Below are 14,601 nucleotides of genomic sequence, written 5' to 3' on the forward strand. Positions count from 1 at the left end.
TATTGCCTAGTAAACACAACACATGGAGTGTGTATTATGCTACTGAATACAAATAGTGTAAATTATTTAACAAACAATAATTTAAGTTAATAAAATAGACATTAAATTCATGAAATGACAGTAATCTTACTGTATACAGTGAGGGTAACAGTGTTACTGTACTGTGATGTTGTTGGTCTGTTATTTCGTGCTCCTCTACACCGGTACTGATCCCCATTAACTAGAGCATCTCCACTGATGGTGAGAGTGTCTCTGTTTACAGTGTAAAACACATACTGAAACACTGTAGTCCACTGACTCTGAGCTTTCTTCTTATACCACTGATATGTCCACCAATAATAACCCTGAACCTCACACTTCAGAGTGACTGACTCTCCAGTGAACACAGGACTCTGAGGCTCCACAGTCAGTGTAGTTGTGGGTAAATCTGTGGAAAGAGATGGAGAACACTGCATGTTACAGCTGACTGACCCCCAGTGTCTTCCTGGAGTCACTCTGTATTTACATATATTATAATAAACAGGTTAGACACATGATGCTGCATTTTAATCTGTTAATCATTGTGTTTTGTGGAGAATATCTGGAGATTATGTGGGATCTGATTGTGATTTGGAAGGTAAAACGTGAACCCATGACTGTGAGTCACTTAATTATTCCATCCAGTACCACCTTGGACACTTTGTCCAGTAATGTGACATTTGTAATTAGGACTGAGATGCTCTTTTATGTCACTTAAACACTTTTGTAACAGCAGAGTAAAAGCACAGTTATAGTTTCCATTTTGCCCTCCACAAGAAACAGAATACATGTGGACTCAGTGTGTATTATGTTACTGACTACCAAGAGTTTATTTGAACAAAAGAGTTTAAATTTGTCACATGCGCGTCCCCCGTTTCCCTAGCAACCGAGTCACTTCCAGGTTGTCGTTGGTCTCCATGGTTCCGTGTCTCCTCCCCTTTGTGTCCAGCTGTTCCGAGTTTGTCTCTGATTACGTTCCTGTGTGAAGCCCGTTCCTACTTTTGTTTAGTTATATGTCGTTTGTTCTGGCCCCTGTGTGTTTAGTTATATGTCGTTTGTTCTAGCCCCTGTGTGTTTAGTTATATGTCGTTTGTTCTGGTCCCTGTGTGTTTAGTTATATGTCGTTTGTTCTAGCTCCTGTGGGTTTAGTTATATGTCGTTTGTTCTAGCGCCTGTGTGTTTAGTTATATGTCGTTTGTTCTAGCGCCAGTGTGTTTAGTTATATGTCGTTTGTTCTAGCTCCTGTGTGTTTAGTTATATGTCGTTTGTTCTAGCTCCTGTGTGTTTAGTTATATGTCGTTTGTTCTAGCCCCTGTGGGTTTAGTTATATGTCGTTTGTTCTAGCCCCTGTGGGTTTAGTTATATGTCGTTTGTTCTGGCTCCTGTGTGTTTAGTTATATGTCGTTTGTTCTGGCTCCTGTGGGTTTAGTTATATGTCGTTTGTTCTGGCTCCTGTGGGTTTAGTTATATGTCGTTTGTTCTAGCGCCAGTGGGTTTAGTTAAATGTCGTTTGTTCTAGCGCCTGTATGTTTAGTTATGTCGTTTGTTCTAATGCTTGCTTGTCTCTCATTAGATCTCATTTGTTCTCTATCATATGTAGCTTGTATATTCCTTTTTAATCTCGCATCCCCATCCCGCGTTGATGTTTAGTTTCCCTCTGCTGTTTTCCTTGTTTGGTTCTCTGCTGTTCCCTCATCTGTAATATTGTCTGTGAGCTTTAGTTAATGTTATTTTGTCTAACTTAGTCTCGCCCTCAGCCTATTAGCCTGTTATTGTTCTGTTAGCCTGTTCCTCTTATGTTTGCTTATTCTTTGTTCTGGTCGGTATTGTTAGTCTGTGTCTGTTAATAAACACATTTAGTTTTTCTATCTCCTCCGTCCCTTATATTATGGCTTCCCTGGTTAGTTCAGTTTCGCATAACATCCAACGCCTCAGCACTTCGCAAGTGTGTTCACTCTCCACCCCTTCAGCTTTACAAATATATGAAATAAATCACCTTGAGCAAGTCCAGCTTGAACAAATGACATCAGCGCTATAAACATAAAAAGAGGAACATATGAATATGAGCAATGAAATAATTAATTTCTTAAAGAAAATATGATAGCAAAACATTGCAGACAGTTAAAAAAAGTATGTATAACTGTTCATTTAACCACAAACATCATAACATCCTGTTTATTACTTTAACAAGTATAAAGTCTAGACTCTGCTTCAAATGGAGTGGGGAAACTGCCGTTTTTACAAACATGCTGATTAAACAAAAGTGAAAGAAATTAATCTGTCGTGATAAAACATGTTTAGAGAGCTTTAGAGCGCTGAAGGTTTTGAACACAAGGGGGCGACAGTGATTTATGTTTCTGAGGAGAGTGGCGTGTGCTGTGGTATGAGCGGATCCACTACTGCTGTGTCACAGTTCCTGTCACGAATGGCCACCCTCCTCCCGTCCCTGATGTCACGGTTTCCCTGTCTTCCAGCTCTCCCTGGTTCCATGCCTTAGTTTCGTTTTCTCCGCCCCTGTCTGTTCCTCTATTCCACTCCTTGTTTTAGCTTCCGCTGTTCCCGTGTATCTGTTTAGTGTCTGATTGTCTTGCTTATTTAAGCTCTGTAGTTTGGTCTTCTGCTTGTTGGTCTATGGTAAGTTACGTCTCTCTGTCAGGTTTGCCGCTGTTGTCATTGCTTTTCTGTGTACTCCAGCCGTGTGTTATATTACTCTCAGCACCCCTTAGCCTCTGTTTATTTTACCGTTCGTGTTTTCTCATTTAATAAACCGCCTCCTGCATTTTGCATTCTACCTCTCGCCTTGTTCCTGTTGGAAGCGTAACAGTTCCACAGTGTCTGTTATTTATGAACATCCTATCCAGCATTCTTTAAGTGTTTACAAGGTTATATGAAGAAACACACTGTGTAACGTGGAGCGATAGAGAGCTGGACGCAGACGATGAGAAGAGCGAGATTTATTAAGGGACAATCCAGAATCTGGGTCAGTAAGACAGACCAGGGTCATAGCACCAATACGAACACATCCAGGAAACATATTAAACAAAAATAAAAATATGGAAATGAAAATATGGAAAATAAATCAACAGGCAAACCTAGAAAAAACAGTGTACAGATACACAGACAACAAGGCAAAGTGGTCAAAATTATCCTCAAATGAAACGCGTTTTATTTGTAAAATTTGTTTTGGACGCTTTTGCACCACAAAATATTTTTCACTACGCTGTAAAATCTGCTCCAAAAACCATCTAAAAACGCCGCATTTTACACCGTTTATATGTCAGTTGAAAAGCCATAAAAAGCGTCGCTTTAAGGGCTCTAAACGTTTTTGGCGTGCTTACAACGGCATTTAAAACACCATTTTATTGTATGATGAGCTCTGCCTATTGGGTTCGACAGCCAATAGACGAACGCATTCACTCACGAACAAGGTCATACCAGACCAGTTCACTACAGATCTTAATCGGCTGCTGAACCAGTGCTCATTGAGTAATGTGTGAGCATCTAGTAATGTAAGATCACCTAAAAAGAGTGACAATGAGAATTAAGTCCATCACAGCTATGTCAGAGCGTGAAACTGCTGTAGTTGGACTGCACAGGACACACACAGTCAACAAACCAGACACAATAAAGCTGCTGCTGACAGTCTAATTAGTAAAATCTCCAGCCCAGTCTTTCAGTCTCTTCAGGAGGGTGAGGGCTCATACAGGTGAGGTCTTTGTTTTCAAGCACAGCAGGAGTGTCTCTGACTTGCAGGTGACTCCACTGTGGTAGGGACTAACCTGACCAAGAACACACATGAACAGCACATAGAATGGGAGACAAACAGAAAAACAAATGAGCTCACACCAAACAATCTTTAAAAAAATCCAGTGTAATGTTTTATAACTCAGAAGAACAGACAAGCCAAATGGACTAGAATGAATGGGGAAAGGACATTGTATATAGATTCTCTCAACAAACGTCTCAAAGCCTGTGCCAATAATTAAATATTAAGATGATCATTGTCATATAGATAATTACAATTCAGATTTTATTCCTCTTAAAATCTATATAGTTTTTAAAGAACAAGGCTATTTCTTACTAGCCATCTTCTAACCTGGGGATAACCCCTTCCATTCAGTTTTAACCAGAACAAAAGTCTGAAGTCAGCAGTTGCTATAACAACACTACCCACACCTCTGATAGCTAGCTAGGCAACAAGCTCGACTGGCTTTCAGTCTAGTGCTAGAAGCAACTCATGACTGACCAACTACAGCTATCTTTGGGTGAGCTTTATTTTGCAGCCATTTATCAGTTAGCTAGTTGTGTCTGGTTAGTATTTTTATGAATGAACACATATGTAAATCCCCAAAATAAACAAACTTGAACACTGGTTCATCAGCCGATTAAAATCTGTAGTGAACTGATCTGGTTTTTGTAGCGTATTTTACAGCATAGTGAAAAATAGCACCATATTTTTCCATACAAAATGTTTGGCTTTCCATAGACAACGGCTTAGTACAAACACAATGAGCAGATAACGGCTAGAACAACGACCAGCAATACACTGAGGAAAACACTGGGTTTAAAAACACGACCTAACAAGGTAGAAACAAGGAACAGGGGAAAGTAATGAAGGACAGAGAACTAAACGAGGAGCTAAACTAACGAAACCAAAACCAGGATGAACTGTTTTTCTCCATCTCCCCATTTCTGCTGATAACATGAAGTGCTAAAAAAGAATATAGTGGAGTTGTGTATGCACGTTCTCTCTGCTACTACAACAGATTCATGTGGTAATGGGCCTTTTGTTAGGGGGGTAGGCGTTGGTCTTAAGGGTAATAGTGTATGTCTTGGTCATTTCCTGTTGATCGTCACCTTCCTTTATTGTTTACTTCTGTTACATTTTTTTGAGATTGCCGTATTTTTACCCAGTTTGTCTGTTAAAATGTTAATATACACAGTATGTTACATTCTATCACACCGTTATACTTATTAATTTACCCCAACACACAAAACAGCCCAAGCAGTGGATGTTATCTGCTGATTTTCTATAGGGTTTGTTTGTAGACTCTACTTGACTGTTTCAACACCACACAGCATGTAGGTTTTCCCACTCATATCTGTGGTCATTCTTTGGATTTGTTGTATTCTACTGACTTCTCAATTCCTAAATTATGTTGGTATGATCCAAATCTCAAATATACAGATTGTCTAGTTTCTATAGTGATAGTGATGTCATGGCTGTCAACCCCGTCCAGGTAGTTATGAATCTTGGGGTTCTTCTTCACCCCACACTTTCACTTGAACTTCATATTAGAGCCCTCACTAAATCTGTTTATTTCTCCTCCAAAACTCTACTCCATGGTTTCAATAGCTCTTGTGTTGAGCATTGTAATCCTCTCTTGACTGGTCTTACTGTGAAAACTCTGACAAACACATATGCTAGAGTCGTAAGCGTCCATATCACTTCCGTGTTTCATCAGCTACACTGATGTGTAGAAGTACACTGGTAACTGGTCTGTTCCCATATTGAGTACAAACATGTACAAGAACTTCTCCTCCTGCTCTCCAGCCCAGTACATCAAACAGAACCCTTTCCATAATACATCTGGATACAGTGAGAACACCTGAGCACATGGAAGTGAAACTCTGATCCTCCCTTCTGAGGAAACTACACAACTAACCCAGTAATGACGGACTGACTGACTGACTGTGTGTGTTAAAGACACATCACTTCCTGTGTTCTCTAGTCAAAGCACACTTCTGAGAAAGAGAGAAATACTGAGAGATAGACATAGAGCAAGGCGGCAGAGAGAGAGAGAGAGAGAGAGAGAGAGAAGGAGAGAGAGAGAGAGAGAGAAGAGGCTGTGGTTTCCATTTTATAGTCAGAGCACACTTCTGAGAATATAAGGAAATAAACATAGACAAAGAGAAGGGTGTAGAGAGAGAGAGAGAGAGAGAGAGAGAGAGAGAGAGAGAAAGGTCGTGGTTTCCATTTTATATAAAGTGTCTGTACTGTGTGGTGTGTATGTAGGACACAGTGAGGCCAACTATTCATCATCATTATTATAAATAATATTATTCATTTGAACTCATTAATTTAATGTAAATGTGTTGAATACTTGTGGAAAGAAGTGTGGTTCCTTCCTCTTTACATGACGATCTCACATTTTACTTCTCTCTCTCAAAGACACACACACACACACACACACACACAAAACACACACACACAAGCACGCACTGATGCATGTCTCTCCCCTGGAGCAGTTTGTCCTGCTCCAGGACACAAGGGTAGCAGTCAGAGGAAGAGCACTAGAGAATTCCTCAGGGTGTCACACAGGGACAGACACACGTGTTCTAGTATCAAGCCCTCATCACTCAGACACCACAGTAAGATGATCACACTCTAAACACTTTAACACCAGATCCATGCAAACTCAACACAAAGTTTGTGGAGAGTAGAAAAGAGAATGTGCAGGTGTTAACCTGACCAAAGGATGCACTGGACATACTCATCAGTATGAACATTTGTGTGAATATTAACATGAATATTTGTATGTGTTGGATATGTGTGTCTGTGTGAGTGTTTGCTATTATTTGTAATTCTGGTTCTGCACATTTTGACTGAATATTATTAAACATCACTGAGTATCAGTAACATGAAGTAGAGAGCAGGTCACTATTTATCAGCTCTAAGAGTCCATAACACCCACCACCCTGCACTTCCTCCCTCTGCTACACAGCTGAAATAGAACAGAAACCACATCACTCTGTATGTGTGTGTATGCTTATGTGTTTGTATGTACAGGTGTGTGTGTTTTTGAGACACAGGGGTACATAAAGATGAGTGATAGATGGTAACTTTGATGTTAAAGATATTTGAGTAAGTATATGGACACTTGTTTGAGGCCCCATTTACTCTTGAACTGATTGTGCTGAGATGCATCTTGTGACTCTCAGTGGTACTACATTTTATAGCCTTCTATTTACCTTTCACAGAACTTAGAATACAACATAACATACAACTCTATCATACAGGAGTACAGTTCTATGTTACAGGTGTACAGCTCTATCATACAGACCTTAATGTTTTGATTCCCAGCAGAGCTATGAGCGTTATTCTGTACAAACCGATTTTTTTTTTTATTCAAATAGTTTTTTTTTTTGTAAAAAAATAAATTCTAAAATGTGTGTGTGTGTGTGTGTGTGTGTGTGTGTGTGTGTGTTTGTGTGTGTATGCAGAGAGGAGAGGCACTCTGGGTCAGCCATTTTTATTGAGTACACACTCTAACCACAAATACTCTGGTACACTCCACCACATCTCCATGCATGTAGCCAGTACTGATGTGAGGGCTACAGGACCAAAGTCCTTTAATTCTCCAGCCCCTGTTATCTTTGTTAAGGGACAAACAGATGAAACCTTCCATGACCTGGACACTGTATAGATGTGTAATAAAAGCTGAAAGTGTTGCGTCATCACTCCTCTCATCTGATTGGCTCACACTTGAAGAAGCCAGTCCAACAGTCCCTCAGGGTCATGTGACTATCTAGACTTCATTGGACAGAGGCAGAGACCAGCTTCTCTCTCTGACAGGTGCACTGCAGGCATCTCTGGGATAATTTCACATAAGGCCCCAACATCACTACTAACATCCTACTAATGTCTACTGCTATTGCTAATGTCACTGCTAAGAAAAGAGATGTGACAGGAGACAGGACCAAAACTGTCTAAAATAAACAAAGTGTCCAAGTGTGTGAGCACCGTATTAAAGCAATATTAATTAAGACACTACCGGTCTTTTTTGTACTGAATGTCTGTTTTCTGAAAAATGTTTATTTAAATCACATATTCCTGAAGGTATAACTGCAAATTTTAATTAATTACATAATTACAGTTATATTTAATTAAATCCTTACAATCATTTCATTAATATGTCTAACTTACGTGTACACATTATTTGGTTGATACTAGCATTTGCATGTGTGTTGTACGGGTGAGCAAGTCCTGTTTCCCCGGGATGTAGAGCTGGTGTGTGTTTCACTCAGTGGTCTGTAGACATGTGTACAGGCCCTGTTTCCTTTAATAACAGACTGTTAATCCTAACATTTCATTAACAGTATAGTAAATGAGGACCTTTATCTACAATATAGTTAATGGGGACTGTTATAAACAGTAGAGTTAATGTGGAGTTTTATGAACAGTATAGTTAATGGGTACTTTTATTTACAATATAATTCATGGTGGACTTTTATTACAAGTATAGGTAATGGGGCCTTTTATTTACAATATAGGTAATGGGGGACTTTTGTTACCAGTGTAGTTAATGGGAACATTTATTAATGGCATAGTTAATAGGGACTTTTATTAATGGTATAGTTAATGTGGTATTTTATTATCAGTAAGATTAATGGAGACTTTTATTACCAGTAAGGTTAATGGGGACTTTTATTAACAGTATATGTTTATGGGGACTTTTATTAACAGTTAACATGTGTACAGGTCCTGGTTCCTCCTCCTCCTCCTCCAGTCTCTGTTACAGTCAGAGAACCTTCAGCAAACACAGATCCAGTGCTGATAGAAACACAAGAGAAGCTCCTTATAATGGGCTTTTATTAACAGTATAGTTAATGGGGACTTTTATTAACAGTATATGTTTATGGGGACTTTTATTTACATTATAGTTAATAGGGATTTTATTAACCATATAGTTAATTTGGACTTTTATTTATAAAATAGATAATTGGGCGACACAGTATAGTTAATGGGGGGGGGGGGGGGGGGGTTATTAATAGTATGGTTAATCAGGACTTGTATTAATGTTATATGTAAAGGAGACTTTTATTAACAGTATACATAATGGGGACTTTAACAATATAGTTAATGGGGACTTTTATTAACAGCATATGTTTATGGGCACTTTTATTTACATTATAGTTAATGGGGGACTTTTATTAACAGTATAGTTAATCGATACTTTTATTAATAATATACTTAATGGGGACTTTTATTAACGGTTTAGTTAATGGGGACTTTTATTTACAGTATAGTTAATTGGGACATTTTGTTAATGGTATGTTTAATTGGGACTTTTATTAACAGTACAGTTAATAAAAGTTATATGGTTAATATAAATCCCCATTACCTGTGTTGTAAATAAAAGATTTACAACATAGTTCATGGTAGTTAATGGGATTTTTATTAACCATATAGTTAATTGGGACTTTTACTTACAAAATAGATAATTGGGGGACACAGTATAGTTAATAGGGGGCTTTTATTAGTAGTAAAGATAATAGAGACTTTTATTTACAATAGAGGTAATGGGGACTTTTATTAATGGTATAGGTAATGGAAGATTTTATTTGTAAATGTAATGGGGACTTTTATTAACATTATGGTTAATTGGGGCTTTTTTTTTATTACCAGTATAGTACTTTATCGGGACTTTTATTAATGGTATAGGTAATGGGGACTTTCTTCTTAACAGTATAGTTAATGGGGACTTTTATTAACAGTATATTTAATGGGGACTTTTCTTAATTATAGAGTTAATGGGGACTTTTATTAACAGTAATGTTAATGGTGACTTTTATTAACAGTAATGTTAACAGTAAAGCGTCTTTCTCAGCCAGTTCCATCCAGCAGGTTATGCACCAGCAATCAGCCTCACAAACACACCCAGACCCAGTGTTACTCACTACTGCCCCTCTATATCTGATGTATATTTGAATACACATTCTGAACCCAGAGCACTGCATCTATAAATCTTTAAATGATATAATAGGGCTTAATTAGGCACTTAAATGTTAATGTTTTAATGTTTAAATTCAATGGGTCAACAGACTAGTAGGTAAAAAGAAAAAACATCCCTCTTGTCCACTGACGCATTGTCCCGTCTCGCTTGCAATACCCTGTTCTTACCACTAGATAGAGACAGTGCGTTTTAGCGCTACACGACCCAAAGAACATCCTGATTTAGCTGAAGAAAAGCACGAAATATCGTTGAACTGACGTCTTACCGCTCAGTGTTCGATTCTCTTATAATAATCGTTGTTAATGTTAAACGCGTGTGCTAAATATTCCAAGTCTTATTATTAATAATGTGGTAGATTTTAAATGTCTGACTCTGTTTCCCCTCAATTTGAGCTCAATCTTTAGATCTCTGGAATGATAAAATAAAAAAATAGTGGTCCAATATGCTGAAACACTTTAAAATCAAATATATGATCATGAACCTATATATGTTAGTTATATAGAAATCATATTCCATTATACAACAGTAGCAGTGGCTTTGATAGTATTAGCTTTTATTACACAGATTACAAACAGCACAAGTAACCAAACAAAAGCTTTTAAATGAAGTCATGTGTGCAATGGACTTTTGGTTCACTACTGAGTCCAAGTTCCTCAAAGGGACAGCAGTCACTATATAATTCCTCCAGAGTTAGAAAACCCTGTTATGTTGCTGTAGAGAGACATTCGACCTGTCAGTAGAAAGACAAGCGACGGTAAATAAGAGTTAATGTGTCGAGATCATTTTATTTCCTAATGTCTTTCACATTATATAGAAACCATATTCCATTATACAACAATAGCAGTGGCTTTGATAGTATTGGCTTTTATTACACTGATTACAAACAGTACAAGTGACCAATCAAAAGCTTTTAAATGAAGTCGTGTGTGCGATAGACTTTTGGTCCTATCAGTAGCAAGACAGGCGACGGTAAATAAAAGTTAATGTGTCTAGAGATCATTTTATTTCCTCATTTTTCCCACACACATATTACACGGACACATGGTGTAGTTTACTGTACAAGCAGCCGGACAGCCACATTGTTCTGATTAGAAAAACTAGAGAAAACGAAGGGTGTGTGGTTCCTGTAGGGTTCACACAGTGTAGATGCAAATACCTTCGAGGTTCTGCACGGTAACAGTTATGGTGGATTCATTTTACAGTTAGTGTGCTGGAGTACAGAAACAAACAGTGTCCATATATGGCAATGTAACTACACAGAGTGACACACACACACACACACACACACACACACACACACACACACACACACACACACACACACACACACACAGACACACACACACACACAAGAGCTTGCTTTAGTCAGTAAAGTAAATTGTACAAGCTCAAAAACAATGAGAAGATTGGAGAAAAATTCAAATAATATATATGTAAAACATATACGAAAAATAACTTCACTTCAATGTGAAGGCCACACCGCACACCCCACTAAACCCCTGAAGACGATCCACAGATCAGCTGATCTACAGTACAAATGATCCACAGATCATGTGATCCACAGTACAAATGATCCACCCTTTACAACAACGGATGTTGGTGAGGTCAGAACACATATACACACATGCTTAGAACAAATCTTCTCATCATCCTCGACAAAGATAGACACATATTGATTCTCCTTCCACAGGAGCTGACACATCTGTGAGGCCAAGACGCAGTGGCCTGCAATGTCACCACGGAAACCGAACCTCACCATTCCGCCTGGCCGGGTTCTGGCCGGGTACTAGTGAGTAACAGTTTACAGTGTATAATTATAGAAAACATTGTGTTGGTTATCTGTGTGATAGATTTAGGTCTGTACAGTAACTCTGTTTACCTGACTGTACATGGTAAGATCACAGTCATTTCATGAGTTTAACATCTATTTTACTCATTTAAACTCTTTGTAGACAGTAGCAGAACACACTCAGTCCACATGTATTGTGTTTACTTATTAAGGGTAAAAAAAATACTGTAACTGTACTTTTATTCCAGTAATACTGCATGGTATTATAACTGTGAAATGCAATCTTACTTCATTTCTTGTTATTATCATTACCAACTTATAATGGATCTTAAAAATGATACACGGGACTGTTGTTTTGGCACTCCTGATTTAAAAGCATTTGTTTCCACCATACACTACAAGACCCGATCTCACTAATAGCGCCCCCTACTGTGTTGAAGAAGAGAGTACACAGTGACCTCACATAGTCTGGAGCAGAGACGTGTGACAAATCATTTTGATTCATGTGATGTTTCGGTTCCTATGAGTTCAGCTGGTGATTCCTCCTCTCTTGGCCTGGTTGGTTTGGCTGTGGGACTGAGTTTGGTCGTGTTCTTCATCTTACTGACCCTGCTGTGGTGCTACAAAACCAACAAAGGTCTGAGATCAGCTGCAGGTCATTTATGAATAGTTTAAATATTAGATGTTTTTATGATACAAATCATGAAACCTGTTTACAGTATTAAACACTTTTATTTTATTTCCATGTTGCCTGGTGCAGAATCTCTGTGTCGCTGTACTGGGAGTCAGTCAGACATCAATCAGACATCAGATCAGACCCAGAGAGAGTCAGGAGGTGAGGGTTGTCAGTCACACCACTGCACACTGCTCAGACCATGAGACAACAACAACTTTCCTTATTAACAATTAACTTAAAGCTTTATCTTCTCTAAGACAATTTAAATAATCCTTCATCACTTGTGATTCATTCTCTACTGTGTCCAGTAATCTTTCAGTTTAGCATTTATTAAATGGTCTTTTCCTTTAACCCCAGAAGCTGCCCACATATATGACACAGCTAAGCCAGCAGACAGGAGCAGCACAGGTAACGATTTCATTTCCCACTGAGTATAGTAGTGAAAGACTTGGTCAGAATGCATCTAAACAGTAAAGCCCAGAAACCTCTTGTAGTAATAAACACACTGCACTCTGTGATAAACACACTGCACTCTGTTATGAACACACTGTACTCTGTGATAAAAACACTGTACTCTGTTATGAACACACTGTACTCTGTGATAAACACACTGTACTCTGTGATAAACACACTACACTCTGTGTCAGATGAACCTGCAGATGACTTCAGTGATGTCACTTATGCTCAGGTCATGAAACACAACAAGAAAAGCAGGAATAAAGGTACATCCACATCACCTTCACACTGGGATTTAATACACACCTCACACACACAACATCCCTCTATTATACATACGTAACAGGTTCTGTATAATTACACACTGGAGAATACAGTCTGATCTACATCACTCTATTATATATATATATAAATAACAGGTATTATATAACTACACACTGGAGAATACAGTCTGATCTACATCACTCTACTGTATATATACTACTATATATAGCTACTATATAATCATCACACGAGACAAAGGAAACACATGCTGGTCTCCAAAAGCAGCAGCAGTGCATTGTGGGAAAGAAGTGTGTATGATGAGATGTTATTGGCTGGTGGGTTAGAACACTAAAGGTCAGTGAGAGGTCACGCCTGCGTTTGCTTTGGTTTTGTTCTCTGTTACTGCAGACACTGGTGCTGGACTCAGTGAAGTCACTTATGCTGAGGTAGAACTGAAACCAAAACAGAAAGCAAAGAAAAAAGAAGGTACATGAAAAGGAGAAACTTTAGTCACCTACAGCAGTGACACACCAAGATACAGCTGACCTGAAGAACTCTTAAGATTCTACGTTTTGATTCACTGCTTAGTAACTGTGTGCTTAGTTACCCACTGTAGGTTATACAGGTCATGTTGTGTTTAATCATTTGGAGGGTTGGTGTTCTTCCTGTGGTCTAATGCCAGCTCTTCTGTCTCTACTAGAAAAGACCAGTGTGGGGGCAGACACTGTGTACTCAGAGCTGAGGCAGGACTCACACAAAGGTCAGAGCTCCAAGAGCTATGGCATCATTTCAGAGGTACCAGGCTGTACCGAGCCCCTACTGGACCCAAAGACCTAAAGGAACACTATAACTGGCCATAAGAAGAGCTTAAACCAGTCATTCAAAACCAGCTAATATTAAAGGAAACAGAGCTGAAGCCAGTCAGCAGATATCACTCCATAGATTGCTCAGTGATCTCCACTCCATTCATTACTGTCAGTAGCAGCTGCTGTGGTTGGAGGATTTTTAATTAACATGACTCGGTGAAAAAGAAGCCAGTGTTCATTTTAAACCTTGTTTCAAGTGAAACTGAATATCAATGCAAAGTGACTTCTGCTCAGGTTTATATTAATTAATAAACAATCATGAAACATGTAAGAGCCCTTCACTGTTTATGCGCACAGAACTGAACCTGCCAGCTTTGTTAAATAGAAGACAGGTAGAGTGGAGCTGAACTGACAGTGATTATATGTACATTAAACAGAAATAATGACTGATCCTAATGAATGTTTTCAAATCATCTTTGTCAAGGTTGTTGAGGAACAGCAGAGACTGCTGGGAAACAGAGTTCATTCTCCTGTGTTACTCCCTCAAGATTCTACAAGACCAGGAGTTTAAACCCTCTTATCCAAGTGTTCATTCATTTATTTGGTTTAAACACATTTTAAATTATCATGTCAGATACTCATGTCTACAACAGGAAGGTGTTTTATAACAGATGGAGATGTAACAGGTTGGAGGTAAAATATCTTACAGTGAAAGTGTGGTTTTACCATAAGTAACATACTAGTTTCACTCTTAGTGTAGAAATGCTTGATAACATTAGAATTGTTTTGTTTGTGTGTTTTATCATGTGAATCTAAATATGAAGTGTGCTGGTTGTAGCATAAACATTCCAGAAG

The 14,601-nt window shown here is 38.5% G+C and overlaps 2 long non-coding RNA genes across 2 annotated transcripts; both read left to right on the forward strand.

Moving 5' to 3' along the window:
• The first annotated feature begins 11,956 nt into the window (after positions 1 to 11,956).
• LOC145652934 (uncharacterized) lies at positions 11,957 to 12,608 on the forward strand. The gene is made up of 3 exons (XR_014119218.1): positions 11,957 to 12,181; positions 12,305 to 12,379; positions 12,578 to 12,608. It is a non-coding gene; the product is annotated as an uncharacterized LOC145652934 (long non-coding RNA).
• Positions 12,609 to 13,346: 738 nt separating this feature from the next.
• LOC145652917 (uncharacterized) lies at positions 13,347 to 14,466 on the forward strand. Its single transcript, XR_014119198.1, has 3 exons — positions 13,347 to 13,426; positions 13,641 to 13,700; positions 14,231 to 14,466. It is a non-coding gene; the product is annotated as an uncharacterized LOC145652917 (long non-coding RNA).
• Positions 14,467 to 14,601: the final 135 nt, after the last annotated feature.

The sequence above is a fragment of the Electrophorus electricus genome, chromosome 21 (assembly GCF_041902795.1).
Source record: "Electrophorus electricus isolate QZ-2024a chromosome 21, ASM4190279v1, whole genome shotgun sequence".
In the NCBI taxonomy this organism is placed as follows: domain Eukaryota; kingdom Metazoa; phylum Chordata; class Actinopteri; order Gymnotiformes; family Gymnotidae; genus Electrophorus; species Electrophorus electricus.